Source organism: Dryobates pubescens, chromosome 23 (assembly GCF_014839835.1).
Source record: "Dryobates pubescens isolate bDryPub1 chromosome 23, bDryPub1.pri, whole genome shotgun sequence".
Lineage (NCBI taxonomy): Eukaryota > Metazoa > Chordata > Aves > Piciformes > Picidae > Dryobates > Dryobates pubescens.
The window spans coordinates 16,133,489-16,144,525 of record NC_071634.1 but is presented as its reverse complement, the minus strand read 5'-3'; positions in this window follow the sequence as shown (position 1 = coordinate 16,144,525).

Sequence of the window (11,037 nt, the reverse complement as noted above, 5' to 3'; positions counted from 1 at the left end):
TGATTGTCCCACTCTGCCCTGCACTGGTCCAGCCCCACCTCGAGTACTGTATGCACTCATGGGCTCCTTTCCTGGTTTAATCTAGACCAGAACTAATCCTGTTCAGGGATTTGACTTCTCAGCTCAGTCTCTGCTCAGGGGTGGCACTTTCTGAAGTTCAGGGCAGGTTGGTACCACCAGTGGCTGGTTCCAGCAGAGAGAACACTCAATGTGTATAGTCACTGATAAGGATTGGTGTGCAGAAAGGCTCTAGCTTCGATTTGCTCCTATGGAGACCAAGGTCACTGATACATCTTATGTGCCATGCTGGGGTGCAGTAAATTAGAAGGTAACACCTGCAGGGAGGAGCAGACAGGACAGGTGACCCTGAACAGGCCAACAAGGGATTCCATTCCATATATATCTTATTCAGTACAAAGCTGAGGGGTCACAAGGCCTTGAACATCCCCATGGAGAAGGCATGGATCCTCCCTGGGCAACGTACTCCAGAGTTTCACCACCCTGCTACTGAATAATTTCTTCCTCATCTCCAGTCCTCCCTCAGCTTCAAATCATTGCCCCTTGTTCTGCCTGTAGACACCCCCGCAAAAAGTCCCTCTGCAGCCAAACCCTCTCTCTTCTTTGAGAAGAAAACAGGTGCTGAAATAGAGCACCAAAACCCAAGGAATAACCCAGAAACGTGCATCCTGTTGCTTGCCTTCAAATTCCAGTGCACAGGCTCAGGTGATTTTTTATGTAGGCTTGCAGGTACATCCATTTAAGTCATGCCACAAATAAATGCAGTCAGCTGCATATGAGTGATTGTGCTATCAGATACCCCCTGATAAAATGGCATTTCAGATGGGTGACACCAGCACAGCAGCACTCAGGCAGTATGCCAGTGGGCATGGCACAAGCAGCTGAGCAGATGCGTGAGGTGCAAGGGATGTGCCAGGGCTTCAAAGAGCCACTGCACGCTGAGTGTGCAGGGGAACACGCAGACACCCCCCCAGGGACACCACCTGCACCCAGCACAGACGTGTAGAGCACTGAGTGTGATCCTCCACGTGGACATGAAATGGAAAAGACCCTGATTCTCAGCTGAGTATCACTCAGGCTTGATGTATTGTCACTTTGATGCATTACGTTATCACTGTCAGTTCTGCTAACACCACGACTCTTTCTCTTCCCAAAATCTGGGATATTTATCTTGAACTGCAAAGAGAAATAGACTCAGAGCAACGTTCACAGCACATAAATATTCAAAATAAATACCCTGGTGTGGAAGTTGTCAGTTCTGTTCCTTCAGGACCAGGAAAAGTATTTCTTGCACATTCTTGGTTTTGCTTCTCAGTCTCTTTTTCATAAACCTCTGCTTTGTTGAGCGAATATTAACAGAAACACTTTCATTGTGCTTTCTCCTGGAGCTGGAGAGGAGTGGACAGAAAGCTGCTGATCAGCTCACCTCATACAAAATGAGAAGTATAAAAGAGAACACTTCAACCCCTTTCTTTTCCTTCTTTTTTTTTTTTCCCCTGAGAATATTTAATTTCTAGGTTATTTTGCAAAGAACAAAATGAGCTTGGTTGGATCCTGACCAACCACCTGCCCCAAGTAAGAAACCTGAGCAAAACTGTGGGTGAGAGGAAAGTGTGTCAGTGGGAGTGTTCCCACTATGAGGACTCTTAATTGCTTGTGACCCTGCTGTGGAGAAGGTATGAGGAAAATTAATGCTCTGAGCAATATTCATCTTGCTGAGTGTTTCCCTTTCTTTCTTCACTCATGGCTGATGTGACCTTTTTGGACTCCAACTGCTAAGGGGAGATGTACTGCAACATGCAGTCTACATTACTATGACCTTGAACATTCTCCAGCTTTCATAGCAAATGTTTAGTCTGCTTGGTCAGGACTAAATGTCCTCTGCTTTTGACTTCTGAAGATTCCAGGTCTAGACTGCACACCTGGTATGCTACTGCAGTTTTCCTTTAAAGAAGTGCAAAAGCAGTGTTTGCTGAAATGCAGCACTGCAAGGCAGGCTTTTCTGAAAACCACTTCAAAAATATTATCAGACAGCAAATAAATTTACAGCTTTCCAAATCCTGCTTTGGGAGAGCTGGAGAGTCCTCTGCAGGGACACGCTGCTCACCAGCCCTGGTCTCTTACACCAGCGGTGTGCTGCCTGCCACTTACGATAGAGATGGGTGTTCACCTGGCACCAGAAAAAGAGGACATGGTCCCACCTGCTATCCTCATGTTTTCCAAAAGGCCTCTAAACAGGGACTCATGGTGGCTCCAAGCCCCCAGATTTGGAAAGGACTCACTATGAAAAGAGGAACAGGCAGAACAAGTTGGGGTTCCCCGGAGGTTTTCACACATAGCTTCACCTGTGGTCCTATCCTGTGATAAATCTTCTTGGGAAAAGGTATGAGTGTTGCCTTAGCACCATGTATGGAATCAAAACTGAACAGCCATAACAATCCACATGCTTTTCTCTTTCTTCACTTAAGAATGCCCAAGGCACCAGAGGAGCTGCAAGTTGTTCCTCGAAGAGCAAGATGAATGGAGTCTGACCTCCTCCTTGCAGCATCCTCACCCACCCAGGACCTGCACTTCCCTGCTACCTCAGTTTCAGTGACCTCAAGCAATGGTCACCCCCCTCTTCTACCAGCCCCATGCCCCATCAGTGTGCCTGGCAGGTAGGCAAGGAATTGGAATTGCCTCCAGCTGGTGCAATAAACTCAGGATCTCTGCATCCTTTGTCCTTTAACCAAATGAGCTCAAAGTTATCGAAGGATTCTGGCAAACAGATCCAAATGCAAACAGATAATGCAGCAACAAAGTCTCCTTCTTTAGGACAGGCCAAAGAAAAACCCCATAGATAGGCTGACAACTCCATGAGAACAGGAGATTTTCATATGTGCTGGATGACTGCATTTCATAGAATCATTAAACTGGGTTGGAGAAGACCCCTCAAGTCCAACCATCAACCCAAGAGCACCATGGCTGTTAAATCACATCCTGGAGTGCCACATCTACAAGTTACACCTCCAGGGATGGTGACTCCACCATCTCCCTGGCCAGCCTATTCCAATCCCTCACCTGGAATTTTGCTGTGTGAAATTTGGTATGCTATTTGCCCACCTAACCTCAAAACCCAACCAACCAAATCAACATGGAATTTTAGTAGTCCTCTTTCTACCTTGAACTCGGGGGGCTGGAGGATCAAATCTGACTTGCAAATGAAAACTACCTTCATTTTAAATATTCTTAAGGACAGACTATCTCTAGCTCTGGCTACAGAAAAAGTGATTCTCTTGGGGGTGGGTGATATTCTTTGAGAACAATGAACCAGAGTTGCTGTTTTATTATCCATGTGTGGCCAAAGCTCAGATAACCTGCGGTCCCTCAAAAGCACAGCCACTCAAAAATAAATCCTTAGATAACCCAGAATCTTGGATAGCCCACAACAAGAGCCAGGGAGGCGGTGGGAGAAGGGAGGCGGTGGGAGAAGGGAGGCGGTGGGAGAAGGGAGGCGGTGGGAGAAGGGAGGCGGTGGGAGAAGGGAGGCGGTGGGAGAAGGGAGGCAGGCTTTGTGGGAAGCACAGCAGGGCACTATTGAGATACAGAAGGGTGGACCTTGCCATGTGTGTACCTGTGTCCTGACAAACTGTACAATCAGCTAATAAATTGTAATGCCATTTGATCAACTGCACTCCCCTGACCATTTCACCCCAATTCCACTCATTGATTTCATGAGCACTGAACTGCTTCTGACCTTGCCATTCAAACCAGGACTGCTGGCCACAGCACCCTTACAGAACAAACAGCAACTACATTTTAGGAGAGGACCAATACTCTGCAGTCCCATTTTCCTTGAAAATGACCCTAAATTTGCTCTTGCACATTTAAGATGAAGCTAAAGATAATGTCCATCAGATAACAGCCATTGCTCGGCTTGGAGGTTGCAAACAGCAGTCTGAGATAGCTTTATTTATGCTAGAAAGGGCTATCACGTTGTCTGAGTTTCAGGAAAGTCAGCAAAGGAGGAAGAGGCAGAACAGTCCCAGATTGCCCAGACTGATGCAGAGCAGCTCAGGTGCAATGGCAGCACAGCAACTGGTGCCATCTTTACTAGATTTTTCTCATCTTCCTCCTCACCTCTGTGTGCTCTCAGTCCATCCTGCAGCCTGGCCATCTTAAATGCTGCTGGAAGGGTAAGGAGCCCTGCCAGGCTCTGCCTCCTTCTTTCTCTGGCTGTCCTGCTCTGTTCCCACTACAGTATTTACACACTGTAATACTTGTAGGTGTTTCTGCTCACTTGCCAGCTCTTTCTTCTTAAGGAATGACCTGAAGGTGAGTTGCTCATTGCTGGATGCTCTCCCACTTGTCTTGCTCATGTGAATACCATCAGGCTGGAGAAGGCTCCTTCATTGCTCTTTAATTTGCATGCAAAAGTTTCTCCCTTCATTTCCCCTAGTCCCAGACCTATTAAGATCATGTGTGGTAACCAGTAAGTAGTACCTTCACCAGGCATGTTCTGTGTTTAATGATGTTACATTATGCTAAACTGTGGTTTGTATTTATAAAACATTTGGATAACAGATTTAAATAGTTATAATATCACAAAATATTTTGCTACAGCATAGAACCCAATCCAGTGGTGAATCTTTTTCAATATATCCAGTCTGAAATGCCCCTGTTCCACTGTCTCTTGTCTCTCATTCTCCTACCTTGCATCCCTGTGCATGAAAAGCCTGGTCCTGCCTCCTTGGTGACCTCCCTGTAGATGTGGGACAGGCGCCCTGGAAAGCTGTGCAGGCTTCGTGCTTGGAGCTTTCAAGGAACAACTGCATCAAGCCCTGAGCAACCAGGCTCCTGCTCTGAGCACAGGTTGGACTAATGACCTCCTGAGGTTTCTTCCAGCCTGAATCACCCTGCAGAAGCCCTGCAGTAAGGGAGCCTTCTTTACAGGCTCCATAATCAAAGAGTCTGCTTGTAGGTGGTGCCACTGAAAACAAGAAATGCAACTTGGATTTTTTTTTTCCTTCCCTATATTTAAATTCTCATTAGAAGTGAAGGATTATTTCAGGGTGGCATGGTTGTGGTTTGGTTTTTCTCATCACCCAGATATATTCCTATACACACAGGTCCTTATATATAGAAAGAGAGCTCGTCTGTGCATTTTCCTCTGTGTATTTATCCACCAAAAGCATGTTTCTATAATCCTCAGTGTTTTGCAAGGCTACAGGGTAATCTGCCTCATTCAGTAGTTGCTCTTGCCCAGGAAAGGCACAACACTCACAAACCCTCCACAGCTCGGTTGCTGGGTAAACTGTAGCTCATTTGTATTCAGCACCCTGCCTAAAAGTGATAAGAAGCCAAAATACTCCTAGGAAACAGCACAAATGAAATACAGCACGCAGGAGGCAAAGTATTTATAGAAACAAAATATCAGCATTTTCCACACATTTACACAAAGCAATTTTAGTCTTTTCATAGGGGGGGAGAGGGGGGAAAAAAAAAAAGACAAGCCCATCATCTCTGGCACTCATTTACTCATTTCCCTGCAGTCATATTTTTTGGCCAAAAAGCACTGACTACATAGAAAACCTTCAGGTCACAGCAAATTAAAGATCAATGACAACCTAAAATAGACACTGTCATATTTTCACTCCTAACATGTCTTTGTAATAAGAGCATTGTTTGAGTAAGTAAATAACGTGACATTTCTGCTTGAATGGGGTTTTAGCCTCCTGGCTGAACTCTGCCCACAGATCCCCAGCCTGCTATGAAAGAAAGAATTATATCTGCATTTAACTCCTTGGGACCTCTGGATTGATTAGCTGAGTGCAAGACAGAGGCTTGCTGATGAGAAAAGCAGCTGACCACATCTTCCTTCGTGTGTGTGTGTTGTCTCCAGGCTGTGCTCAGGACATGGAGCCTCACTTGCAGTGCACACCTGCACCCCCGAGGACAAGTCCCCTGCCTCGCAGCAGGTGCCAGACCTGCCCTGGCTAAGGGTACTTCTGGCAATGTGGCCAAAATGCTTCAGCCTTCCTCGAGGGAAGGCCATGACAGCCTTTCAAAGGAGGCTGTCATATTTGCATCCCACTCATGCCAACCTGGCTCCATTACAGAGTCACAGAAACATTCAGGTTGGAAAGGAACTTCAGGATCACCAAGTCCAACCATTAACCCTACTCTACAAGGTTCATCCCTAAACCATATCCCCAGGCACCACATCCAAACCACCTTTAAACACATCCAGGCTTGGTGACTCAACCACCTCCCTGGGCAGCCTGTGCCAATGCCTGGCCACTTCTTCCCAGAAAATGTCCTAATGTCCAGTCTAGCATTGGCAGAGAGGGAAGCAGTTCTCCCCCCTCCATCCACCTGTGTCTGGTGTTGATGTTGGCACTTGCCCATCCATCCCCTCCCCAAGCCACTGAGCTCAGGATGCATGCTGCTGCCCGTGTCAGCTGACAGGGCAGCCTGCCCTCTGTCTTGGAATGAGCAGGCAGAAACAGAGAACTATTTCTAAAAAGCAGGTGGCTGATTCTTGAGTCTAATGGTGACATTTTAAGACTCTCAATTTGTAACTCAGTCCTCATGCGTGAGGCTCACATAGTCTTGTAAGTAGCATTAAGCCTGAGCAATAGCACTTATGGACTGGAGCAAAGATGGGGTTGCTTAGTCATCCCACAGTGAAGTAATCAAGAACAGCTTTGTAGGGAGCTTAGAAAAGAAGCACCTCTGCAGCTAACTCCAAGTATTATCCCCATTGGGCTAATGATGGGAGTGAAGGTTGGGAGATTCCATCAGCTGTACCTTCTGCTCTCACCTCTTGGCTTAAGCCCTGATTTCCTATTTGTGGATTTCGGGGGTGAGGAGTTGGGAATGCATGAAAAAATCTATGATAAAATCCCAGCTGAAGTGTGAATTTACCTTTCATTGCTGGGGTTTTTGTTAGGGAATATGGGGAAAACAAGAGAACATGCTGGAACCATCTAATACACAGTAAGGAAATAAAACTGAATGAAAGCAAAGTGTCTGAAGTGGGCAACAGCAGAAAGACATAAAACTGGATGAAAGAGAGCATCTGAACTGGGAAACAGCAGAAAGACAAAAAATACCTTTTGCTGCTGTGGCCTACAACTAAGTCAAACATATTTTGGACAGAATTTGTCTTTTCTTATTGCCTTACTAGTAGAAAAGACATTCAATTGAATGTGCAATATTTTGCACATCTCTATTTTACCCTTTGTTCTCTTCAGTATCTACCAAGGTTCAAAAAGCAGCTGAACACGTGGCGGTCAGGGCACGCCAGCAGCAAGCACAGTAAAAGAAAGGCTTGGACGGCACTGAGGGCTGTGAGCAGGAGCCATGGGGTGCTGCTGGTTGCATGTTTTCTGTCTCTATCTACACACAGGTAAAGCAAAGACATTTAAAAGTGTACATCTGCAGCACAAGGTTTCTTTGCTCTGCAGGACAGCAACCTGCAAAGCTTCAAACCTCTTCCTGCCTGGCACAGGAGTGCTGATAGGTACCAGCCCTACACTAGCCTGACAAAATGGAATAAACTGGGGAGGAAAGGGCTGCAGTTATCAAATGTTTTAAAACCTGAACCTGAAACAGCTGCAAAACAGCAAATCCAAGACTCTTCCTGGCCAAAAATGTGGCGGCTCTGGAAGTTGCTCTGCTTAGGGGAAACTGATACAATGCTGGGGTTTACATTTTCTGAGCGCAATTCCTTCAGGCATTGGAGGGATTAAGAAAACAAAGAGAGTTTCTGTGCTTCCACCAAGTCTCTTCCAGGCAGCATATTTCCAACCCTACCCCTCTGGGGTTTTTCTGAGGCTCGCACTTACTTAGGGTGCATCTGGCTTTCTGCTCCTCCTGTGCTGCAGCTTACACCCATTGCTCCTTGTCCTATCCCAGGGAGCAAGTGAGCAGAGCCTGTCCCCTCCCCCCTGACCCCCAGCCCTCAGATATTTATAAACATTTATCAAGTCCCCTCTCAGTCTTCTCTTCTCCAGCCCAAAAAGCCCCAGGTCTCTTCACAGATTTCTAGACCAGCATAAAACCTGCTGGAGACAAAGATGAATATTCCAGTTCAGGGTGTTTGTTTCACCCTTCAAGACACTCACTGATTTACTGTGGTCTTCAGAATTCATGCAGACACTCTATTATGTTTTGGTTCATATGGTTAGCCTGCTCTGGTTTCTTCAGGAGGACATCAATGTTTCCAGTGTGTAGACCCAAACATCATCTCTTTTCCTCATATCAGATTTCTATTTCCCTTGCTGGGATCCTTGTATACATTTCAATACTCATAAATCACACTGATGCAACAAAATAATTTCTTTCATTGTTAAGCTTCTTACACAGTCAGCAAGATCTTATCTAGAGCAACACACACACATCAGAAGTTGCAGTTTAGGAGTTGTATCTTTCAGGTAAAGTAAGAAAAGACAGGCTGGGGAAGTAAGCCAGCAGCTCTCTGCACAAGATCTAGCTGCAGAGCACTGAAACCTCAGCAAAGTATCAGATGGACCTTGAAGGGTACATGAGGGAGGACACAGGACTTAACTCTCACAGGCAGGAGCATGGATCAGTAGCAACAGCTAACTCAGGGTTGACTGGAAGGGGAAAAAAAAGGGAAAACCTGTTACAGAGGTGCTAGGTTAAAGAACTGAGGCAGCAGTTGTGCTTTGCCTTTAGGAGAAGAATGACTGCATCTGAAGTCAAGCAGGCTGCACAGCCTGGGAATTTGAGCATCACCTACAGAACATGGTCTTCAGTAGCAAAGTGGCCACCTCTGGTGAGCCCTAAATTCAAAATGTCATGACTTGCATGGGGAGAATTAGTGCTGTGCTAGATGCAGTCATGGGATAGTGCTCTGAAGCAGTCACTGAAGACAGAAAACCCCTCTCAGTTTGAATTCTGAATCAATGAGCTAAAAGACAATCCCTGCTTAAAAGACTGAAGCTGCCAGAGTTATTCCACACCATTCAACTGACTTTGCTCTATGTGACCCTTCCCTTCCTTTACATTTTCCCTTTTGCCTTCAAAAAGGCAGAATTTTTTTAAAAGCTGGTTTAAAGTAAAGTTTGAGAGAAAAGGAGTTATTTGTTTTGGAGCAATGTTAAGACCTATTTCCAGAAAGAATGGAAAAATACAGTGGAGATCAAAGAACTCTGAACACAGGAGAAAGGTAAAGCTGTTCAGGAGTGCAGCCAAAGCTCTGGGCACAGAAGTTCTTGCTTGACAGTTGGCTGCAACCAACTGGAGCATGGGGAAAACCCACAGACCAGCATGCAGGAGTGACTAAAGGTCGCAGCAGCAGAGAAGAAATGTGAAAAAATGAGATGAATCTGTTGGGAATTGCATATTTATTATGAAGAGGCTTTGAGGATGATCTGCCAGGAAGAGGAGGCAGGCAGGAGAAATTGCTGGAGGAAGCTTTAGCATTGAATTTGGAAACAATTAGCACCACCAGTTGGTGACTATTTGAGGTGGGAAGATGCTAGCCTGTTCCCAAGCGCACTCATGCAGATGAAAGAGAAAAGCCATTGCTACTCTGATGGATGTTTTTATAATGGACACCTGAAATAGTTATAAAGATGGGATTCATAGGGGCACTTCTTGGAGCAGCTGAGGGAACTGGGGTTGTTGAGCCTGGAGGAGAGGAGGCTGAGGGGTGACATCAGCCAGGGGGGCTCAGTCTCTTCTCCCTAGTATCAAGTGACAGAATGAGAGGAAATGGCCTCAGGTTGTGGCAGGGGAGGTTTAGATTGGATTTGAGGAAAAGTTTCTTCAGTGAGAGAGTTGTCAGCCTTTGGAACAGGCTGCCCAGGGAGGTGGTGGAGTTGCCATGCCCAGAGGTGTTTAAAATAATGTGCACCCATGGCACACTGGAACGTGGCTAAATGGCCACGGCTTGGTGGTTGGACTCCATGACCTTGGAAGTCTTTTCCAGCCAAAATAACTCCCTGATTCTACAGCTTTGGTTGATTCTGATTATGTCCTAAGCACTTGGAAAACACATAGGCTTGAGCTTAACAAGACATGATTAGGTCAGCATTATATCTGACCTCATTTCATTTAAAATAAGAGAAAACCCACGGAAAAGCTTTTCCCACCTCCCTCACACTTCCCAGTGCTTTAAAATGCATGCAAAAAGCTCCACATGCCCTAACAAGCAGCAGAGTAGAAAAGACTGGAAGATAAATATCTGTAATAAAGAACTCAGTGCCTTCTCTCCAAAGCCCATCTAATCAATCAAAATGCATTTTGCTCTGCATATTTGCCTATTATATTTGCTGACCTGTGTGAGTGAAGCCTACAAATATTGGCAGTCTTGTGCTTTTCGGGAAAGGAGCTTTCAAACAAGGCTCCATCCATCACAGAACCTGCACTCCTAGGAGCAGTTTAGAAACGAGCTAGGATTTCGTGGGCTGCTCTGTGGGCTTTTATTTAGCCCTTGTCACTGTCACAGGAATGGCTGCCGAGTGGTTACCAACAAGTCAGGGGTCCTTGCGATGGCAGCTGGGACCCAGACGTAGAATCATAGAAGGCACTGGGTTGGAAGGGACCCTCAAAGATCATCTTGTGCAACTCCCCTGCTGGGAGAGGGGACATCTCCAACTAGATCAGGTTGCTTAGTTTAAGAAGGACATTGAGATACTTAACCATGTCCAGAAGGGCAACGAGGGTGGGGAGAGATCTCTAACACAGCCCTGTGAGGAGAGGCTGAGGGAGCTGGGGTTGCTTAACCTGGAGAAGAGGAGGCTCAGGGGAGACCTCATTGCTCTCTACAACTACCTGAAATGAGGTTGTAGCCAGGTGGGGGTTGGTCTCTTCTCCCAGGCAACCAGCACCAGAACAAGAGGACATACTCTCAAGCTGTGCCAGGGGAGGATTAGGCTCAAGGTGAGGGGAAAGTTCTTCCCAGAAAGAGGAATTGGCCATTGGGATGTGCTGCCCAAGGAGGTGGTGGAGTCACCATCCCTGGAGGTGTTCAAAAAAGGCTTGGATGTGGCACTTGGAGCCACGGTT